This window comes from Malania oleifera, chromosome 12 (assembly GCF_029873635.1).
Source record: "Malania oleifera isolate guangnan ecotype guangnan chromosome 12, ASM2987363v1, whole genome shotgun sequence".
Classification (NCBI taxonomy): domain Eukaryota; kingdom Viridiplantae; phylum Streptophyta; class Magnoliopsida; order Santalales; family Ximeniaceae; genus Malania; species Malania oleifera.
Window position 1 is genome coordinate 86,271,448 of NC_080428.1, and position 9,946 is coordinate 86,281,393.

Consider the following 9,946-nt stretch of genomic DNA (forward strand, 5'->3'; position numbering starts at 1 on the left):
GAGGCTGGACCTAGCATATAGCCGACCAACTATAGTTAAGTCAAATATAATAGTAGTAGCATGGTGTCTACCCTATGCCCGAAGGCAGGGTCGTCCGGAATTACTGCATTGGATGGAGCCCAGGAATTTCTGCATCGCGGAGTCCTTTACCCAAGCCACCAATTGCCTTTCCCATATCCACACTCTATTTGAGACATGTAGTTGCACCCCTACAAACATATAGTTACGGTATCATGCTCTTAACATGAGATCATAACAACAGAGTTCTACTATAGCAATTTACATAGTATAAAACTGTAATCATAATTCATTTCATAAAACTGTATAGGACATAAGCTATACATAATTCTATGAAAATATATGCTAGATACTAACTCGATAAAAACTAGTATATCATATATGTCATAAACTGGTTCGGTAAAAATTGGCATTTCATAAACTCAGCATTTAGCTGTCATATCTCAGCTCTCGGCATATAACCATCATATCTCATATCTTGGCGTATAGCTGTTACATTTCAGTAGTACACAAAACCTACTCATTTAATGCCAATTAAAAATTATACTCATGTTACACAATTTTCATCTGGTAACTCATAATTAAAATCATCTGCTTGAGAAAGTAAATACTATTGCGAAAATTGGGTTATGAATATCTCCAGGTTGTTATTTTACTAAATATAGATATATAGCTAAATACAAGAAAATAGAGATAATCACCTATCGTTTTTGGTTGGTTTTAAAACAAGCTTATGGTTTGAAATAATAATTTCTCAACCGGTGAAAACGTTCAGAAAGTCCAAAACTATACTTTAAAAATATCATATTTAAATTTACACGGTTGGTTTCAGAAATAAAGTCGGTTAACCAAACCCTAGGCTCGGGAACCCTAGAAAAGTTGTAACTGTATATATAAAAACTATTCTGACATTCCATTCAATTAGAACTCATAACATAGCTGACCTAATATAATCCCTTTACCCGTTTTCCGGAAAAATGCCCCATAAGGCTGAAACCCTAGCTTTTGGGGAGTGGGGCCCGAAATACCCAGATCAATAATCCACTCCGCTAGATATGTAGAGAACTGCTCCTAGACCTTAGTGGTAACTTCCGATCGTTGAGTCTGGTGACGATCGGGGAGAAAATTGAGGAGAGGGAGTTTGGTTCGTGGTTCTAGAGAGAGGGAGAGAGAGGGATATTTATTTTACTAAAGTATCAAGCTTTGCTTCACCTTTAAGTCTTTGACCCGGCCGCATTCGTCGATGAAATGGAGTTTTCGTCGACAAACCGCAAAAGGGCGTTTGTTGACGACCACTTGGCATCGTCGAAGAACCTGAAGCTTGAATTTATTCCAAACTCTCGTGAACTCTTCGTCGATGAGGACCTGAATTTTGTCGACAATCCCTAGAAAGGCGCTCGTCGATGAAAGCTGGGATTCGTCGATAAGGCCATGCTGCCCTTTTTTTCCTAAATTTTCCATCCCTCTCTTTTATTAATTTATTCCTTTATCTCCTGGTTCGGATTACTACAATTGAAATATATGATTTGTACTGAGAAATGTTGATATACTGCTATGTTTTATGTAGATATGAAAATATGAGAAACTTAGAAATGTTTTTATACAGAAATGATGATAGGAGAAACCCAGTTATATTTTATATAGAAATGATGAAATGTGATATACAAATGTGTTTTATTGAGAAATGATGATGTATGAAATATACAGATATGTTTTACACAGAAATAATGAAATGAAATGAGAATTATGCAGAAATAATGAGAATTACAGAAATGAAGAAATGTGAACAAAAAAAATGTGGAAATGAAAACTCTGATGGACCATAGTATATAGAGCACAGCACGGTTGCTAGCATTGTGTTAGTGCAATCACACGGCTTGCATAGCGTGTGAAGAGGTAGTCGATTGGGCCTGTGAAGGGTCGTGTTACCCCCTAAGGTCCGGACCAGGATTGGGTAGGTCAATCGTACTACAGATGTGTTTCCTATTTTGATTTAACCCGATAGGCCAACCGCAGTTAGGTCCAGCCTTCGGGCCGCACAACCCGGTCATGTAGGGTGAATACATGACAATATGATTATCCTCAGGACAGTTTCTTATTACAGACGTGAAAATGAACCGCCATGAGCTACAGACGCGTAGTGTATTTTATATTGGTGGATGCTCATGAGCTAGAAAATGTTTATGAAAAGTGAAAAGTGAAATAATTAGCCATGAGTTACAAACGCATAGTGTATTTTATACTGGTGGATACTCATGAGCTAAACTATGAAAATGAGAAATGAACAACCATGGGTTACAGACCCATTGTGCTATATATGCTGGTGAATACCTATGGACTAGAATGTGGTAATGAATATGAGAAATGTAAGAGTATGAATATAAAGATGAGATATGAAAGCATATAAATATGATTTGAGAAATGAAAGTATATGTATATGATTATGAGAAATGATAGCTTATGAATATGAATATGAGAAATAATACCGAAGCTTATGAAATTATGTTTTATATCTATATGATTATGAGTACATATCTGTATATTTTTTTCAGATACAATTATTTAAATGAGTGTATTATGACATATCAAAAACTCATGTCCTACACTGTAACGACCCGGCCCTTTACACGGACTCAGGTGTCACTCACATACATCAAATACCTATACCTGTTCAAGATATGGAAACAACCCGCCCTAAACAGGGACATACGGGTGTAAAACATACATAATCATGATGTAAATGTCGCGGAAAAACATAAACATCCATTGGGATTACTACTAGCCTTATACCAGAGTTCACTAATACATCCATAATTTACATACATTCGGACTTAGAGTAATCGTCATATTACAACCCTCCAAAAAGGACTTTCATCAAGTTTAGTACAAAAATTTAGATGCTTACGTAAGCTAACCAAAATAACCTCCCTAGTCCTTTTATCTACTAGGACCGACGCACGGATGGACCTGAAAACAAAGGTTGTAAGATAGGGTGAGACACCTCTCAGTAAGGAAGAAGGAGTTACAACAGTGTGTGACTGCATACATGCATATTTTCATTCAACATCTGGAATATAAATCAAATATTTTCAATACAGTAATGCATCAGGTATATCATTATTCATATTACAAAATTCCCACATCTGTCTTTTGACCATTTAATGATTTATCAGATGACCAACAGCAAAATATCCCTATAACCAGTTTTACCCCGTGGCTCGGGTTGTGCACTGGTACTCGTCCAATGCCCTGTTCGTGCAGACACTGTCGAGTACCTACATACGATCCGACTGCCTCCATTGGCCCAATATCAGCCAATGGTTTCACCCTGCTAGCCGACCATCTTGGTACCCACATCGTTTAGTACGTGTGGTTGCACGTGTACATCTAGCTACGATATCGTGCCGTATCATATAACAGTAGTTTATTTCAACTCTGCAAAGAAAGTATTTTTCAACCCTCCCGGGACTCTCAAGCTGTGGTTCCGTGTATCATAAATTCAATTTATACAAATATGATTTTATCTACCATAATCTATATCAATAGTATAGAAATAATTCCAGCGGGTTCAAACCGGCGTCTTTCCACTCAGTTTACCCCTCTTTGTTTACTGATGCGGCTCGGTGTATCACCAGCCTCTGTTTATCACATTGTCAGTATAACAAATTGGAATTTCATTCCCATATTCTATATCAGTAGTATAGAAAATACATTCATTTCCATTTCAACATATATCACACAAGTTTAATACAAAAATCCGCTAAATGATAGAAATTCAATATACATAGTTTAACTAAATAAATAAAGGAATCGAGCCTCTCCTACTATAGTATAAATACAAATAAAGATGTTTGTAAAATTTGGAGATCATACGTCGAAATCCTCGTTTTTACCAAAAATCGTAAAATCGTCAAACCGGCATTTTTACTCGGTAGAATTTCACAAATAAGCAGTTAAATCATACATAATAACGTAAACTAACTTTTTAGCGGTTTAGTTTTCCAAAATAACTGTTGTAATCAAATTCCCCTTACCTTATATTCGAAATAAACTTCGTACGAAAACGGTCCAAAACGACAACTCTAGATCCTGAAAACCTAAAACCACAGAACATAACCTTACTATGTTTTCTACTGCTATCCAAATATCTAATCAAAATTAGGATAAGATTCCTACCTCGATTCTTGGGAAAACCCGAAACTCTCCGAAACGACGATCCGATCCACTAAAAGTGTAGAGTTTCCTCTTCTGATCCACGCAGTACCCTCCGTTTTTTGGAAACGGATGATGAACGGCGAAGGATCTTAGAGAGAGAGAGAGAGAGAGAGAGAGAGAGAGAGAGAGAGAGAGAGAGAGAGAGAGAGAGAGAGAGAGAATGAAAGAGAATAAGAGAATTTATAGAATAAATCCTTGAGAGAGGGAGAGAGAGAGAGAGAGAATGAGAGAATGAGAGAATGAGAGAGGATAAGAGAATTTATAGAATAAATCTTTACTTAGCCCTTAAGTAATCTAAATAAATATCTCCTCCAAGATATTTATATATAAATATCTCAAAATATCTTCTCCAAAATATCTTCTTTTTTTTTTTTTTTTTTTTTTTGTGTCGGGTTACTACAATCTCCCCTCCTTATAAGAATTTTGTCCCCGAAATTCACCAACTGATACCAAACGTACTCTACCTTACGTCAGAGACCTACAGAAGAGTCGGCAGCCACCCTCAAAGCAGCTCCGGCGCGAAGTTATTATCTACCCTCGCTTATGGCGGAGGAATACCGTGGTTACAATGTGATGCTTCGGAAGATTACACACACAAAACTCTCCCGAAGACCATACCACCTATACTACTATACATAATTACATACCTTCCGAAAATAACTGCGGGTACTTCTGGCGTATTTCTGACTCTAACTCCCATGAAGCTTCCTCCACTGTATGGTTACGCCATAATACATTCACTAGCGGTATTTCTCTAGTCCGTAACTGCTGAACTTTCCGACCTAATATCAGTACTGGTACCTCCTCATATGATAAAGTCTCACTGATCTCTAGAGGTTCGTAACTCAGTACATGTGATGGATCTGGTATATACTTCCTCAGTACAGACACGTGAAATACATCATGAACTCGGGATAATGCTGGAGGTAAAGCCACTCGATAAGCAACCGAACCTATCCTTTCAAGGATTTCAAAAGGCCCGACATACCGAGGACTTAGCTTCCCCTTCTTCCCGAATCTCATCACCCCTTTCATCGGAGCGATTCTCAAGAATACCATATCTCCTATTTCAAATTCCAACTCTCGCCGACGAGTATCAGCATAACTCTTTTGTCGACTCTGAGCTGCTTTAATTCTTTCCCTGATCAATGCAACCTTTGCAGAGGTCTGCTGAATCAGTTCTGGACCTAGTATCTGCCGCTCACCTACCTGATCCCAGTACAACGGAGATCGACACCGACGACCGTACAAAGCCTCATAAGGTGCCATCTCTATGCTCGCCTGGTAACTGTTGTTATATGCAAATTCAACAAGCGGTAGATATCGTATCCAAATATTACCAAAATCCTTTTTATATGTTGCGCCTAGGGTTCCATTCTGAATGGGCTCCAAAAAATTTCCCGGGGGCAACCCCATGGACTAAGCCTTAGGATAGAAATCTCTAATTAAATAAAATTCGGATCGTCATCCAACTTAAAACACAACTAGGCTCCACAAAAGCCCAACAGTGTCACGCCCTGAACCCCGAAATGGGACCCAGGGGTAAAAATGTAACTTAACATGTCCCTGTATCATACAAATCATCACAAATATAGTACAAAGGATGAGGGTCCAACCCCGTGGGGTTCCTAGGCACCCTAAACGCCTCCAAACACAATCATATACACAGCGAAAAAATCATACATACATATGCAGTACCATACCAAAATCTATACAAAAGCAGACACAATGTACTATCAAACCGTACAAACAGGTGCCCAACACATCCCAAAATGGCAACCCACTAAAATTACAGTCCTAGCACTTACCTAGCGCTAAACGTGGTACACCGGCCACTACGCTCCCTACACCAGGATGCTAGTTCCGGTTACCCGAAGGACCTGTAAAAATGTATGTACAGCGGGGGTGAGACACCTCTCAGTAAGGAAGAACACATGTTATATTGGTTTGTGGCATTTAAGTGTTATCATGATACAACATACACGCAGTTGAATGCAATCCAGTACTAATTTACACAGTGCATACACGCACACACAACACATGATCAGCAATCCCGGTGTCGTCACACCTTTCGGCCTGAAGCCGGTCTGTGACATACAACGTTGGCCCGGCCAACCCACGAAGCACGGCACCACCGGCACATGGCTAGTTCCTAACTCCCATGGCATCATACCGGCGCTAACTAGTGGATCCACACCCTTCGGCCTAATCTGCCAATATAGGCTCACGTCCTCAGATATAGAGCCAAACACTTTTGCTACACGGCAGGCAATAAATACACGCCCTTGGATATAGAGTCGGACACTCTCAGTACCTGGAATCATTTGGAACCCAGTTAATACTAGCATTTCAACATATCACACACACTTGCATGCTCATATAACCAAACAAACCACACCCATTTGGTAATCTAAATCATAGTTTTTCAAACAAATACAGTTTAAACAAGTCAAGGCACGACCATCCCAATATCACAGTATAAATCACACATATACTTGATTTTCAACAAAACCTGGGATTCAGCCCGTCGCCCCCTTTTTCCCAAAACTGTAATAATGAAATCATAGTTTTTCCCATTAGATCTGCCCAAATGAGTAGTCAAAATACACACAGGACCATGGACCACAGTTCCATCAAGTCCGATTTCAAAAATTAGTAATATAAACATAGTTCCCCTTACCTTTTCCCTAAAAGCAAATCCCGAACTCCAAGGCCCCTCAACAGCGAATCGAGTTCCAAAACCTACAAATCACAGTACAAAACATACTCACAAGACAGTTACCTACAAAACTACCGGATCAAAAATGAAAACTGAGCCTTACCTTGATTTTTTGCCAAAATTTGAAAATCTCTGAAACGAGATTCCGATCCATAGAAATTGTAGAGAATCCTTCTACAATCCTTGTGGTAACTTCAGATTTCCGATTCCATCAACGATTGGCGAAGAAATCTAGAAAGAGAGAGATTAGCGAGAGTTTTAGAGAGAGAGAGAGATATATGTTTGAGTTTCTTAATGAAGAAGTAAAGAATATTCAATTTATAGGCCCTTTGACCAGGCCAATTTCGTTGACGAAATGGTGTTCTCGTTGACGAATCTTTTATTGACTTCGTCGACGAATCGATGGCCTCGTCGACGAATCCTGATATTCCCGATTTCTGAAACTCCTCGTCGACAAGTCTCTGAATTTCGTTAACGAGAAAAACAAAGGCTTTATCGACGAAATCTGCCAAATTCCCAATTTGCCCCTCTCTTATTTATTTAAACTCATTTATCACGATTCGGGTTCTTACAATCTCCTCTCCTTACAAAAATTTCGTCCTCGAAATTTGTCATCTCCCATTCATAATGTCATATCCGGAATACACATATACAAACTACCAACAAGAAACTGGCGACTACTTAAGTGTAGCCTCAACATACACATACACATACGTACCCTCACTTATGGCAGGGAAATACCGTGGTTACATATACAACAGTCTCAGGAGTTCATAATACACACATATTCCTGAGGACTAACCACATATCCCAACCCATAGTAGGATCATGTACAAGTGCTCAAAATAACCGTGGATACTTCCGACGTATTTTCGTTTCTAGTTCCCAATAAGCTTCCTCAACCTCGTGGTTTTGCCACAATACCTTCACTAACGGTATCTCTCTGGTACGAAACTTCTGAACTTTACGGTTCAGAACCTGAACATGTATCTCCTCATATGCTAAAGTATCCCCAATTTCCAACTCATCATAATTAAGAAGATGTGAAGGATCCAGTACGTACCTTCTCAACATGGATACGTGAAACACATCGTGGACCCTCGAAAGTGTTGTAGGTAATGCAATCCTATAGGCTACCGGACCCACTCACTCAAGTACCTCGAATGGTCCGATATACCTCGGAGTCAACTTGTCCTTCCTCCCAAATCTCATCACTCCTTTCATCGGAGCGATACGCATAAATACCTTACTTCCCACCTCGAACTCTAACTCACGGCGACGAACATCTGCGTAACTCTTCCGCCGACTCTGAGCTGATCTAATCCTCTCCCAGATCAAACCCACCTTCTCAGATGCCTGTTGCACGAGTTCAGGTCCTAACACCTTACGTTCACCAACCTCATCCCAACACAAAGGAGATCGACACCTCCGACCATACAAAGCCTCGAACGGTGTCATCCCGATACTAGATTGGAAGCTGTTGTTATAAGCGAACTCCACAAGTGGCATAAACTGTATCCAGCTATCACCAAAGTCTAATACACAAGCTCACAACATATCTTCTAATATCTGTATCGTCCTCTCCGACTGTCCATCAGTTTGGGGGTGGAACGTTGTACTGAAAGTAAACTTCGTCACCAGTGCCTCCTGTAAGCTTGTCCAGAATCGAGAAGTAAACCTCAGATCTCAATCTGACACAATGGACACCGGTACCCCATGCATTCTCACATTCTTATGTACATATAAATTTGCTAGCCTACTCAAAGGATAGCCAACCTTCATTGGTATGAAATGAGCAGATTTTGTCAATCTATCCACGATCACCCAAATAGCATTCTGTCCGTGAAGCGCTGGTGGCAAACCGGTCACAAAATTCATGGAAATATGCTCCCATTTCCATACCGGAATAGGCAAAGGCTGCAATGGACCTGCCAGCCTCTAATGTTCAGATTTTACCTACTGACACGTCAGACACTGCTCCACGAACTGAGCAATCTGCCTCTTCATACCAAACCACCAGAAGGTCTCACGCAAGTCCCGATACATCTTCGTACTACCAGGATGTACCGTATACGTAGAACGATACGCCTCCTCTAGAATCATCCTTCTAATCTCATCATCGTTCGGAACACACAATCTGGTCCCAAACCTCAGCACACTTCCCTCAGAGATGTTAAACTCTGTAACCAGTCCCTGCTGTACTTTTTTCCACAACCTCTGCCAACTTTGCATCACTAGCCTACGCGACTTTTATACGCTCAAATAAGGTTGGTTGGACTACCAAACTAGCAAGATAAGTCTGATGATCACCAATTACCAACTCTATACCTGAGCTTTCCAAATCCCGTCTAATGTGACACTGAGTTACAACCACAGATACAACCGTAGGCCCTGACTTCCGACTCAACGCATCAGCCACCACATTAGCCTTCTCCAGGTGATAACTGATCGTGCAATCTTAATCCATAATCAATTCAAGCCACCATATCTGCCTCATGTTCAACTCCTTCTGTGCGAAGAAATACCTAAGGCTCTTATGGTCAATGAAGATCTCACACTACACCATGTACAAATAATGTCGTCAGATCTTCAGTGCATATACCACAGTAGCCAATTCTAAATCGTGCGTAAGGTAATTCTTCTCATATTACTTCAGTTGTTGAGAAGAATATGCCACTACCTTATCCTGCTGCATAAGCACACATCTCAAGCCATGTAAAGACGCGTCGATATAAATCACCAATCCACCATCTCCCGAAGGAATGGTCAACACTGGAGCAGTAACTAGCCGGTGCTTTAATTCTTGAAAGCATTGCTCGCAATCACTAGTCCACTCAAACTGAACTCCCTTTCCAGTCAATCATGTCAGAGGTCCAGAAAGTTTAGAAAAACCCTCTACGAACCGACGATAGTAACCCGCTAATCCTAGAAAACTCCAAACCTCCTACACATTCTTCGACCTTACCCAGTCGACCACAACTTCAATCTTACTAG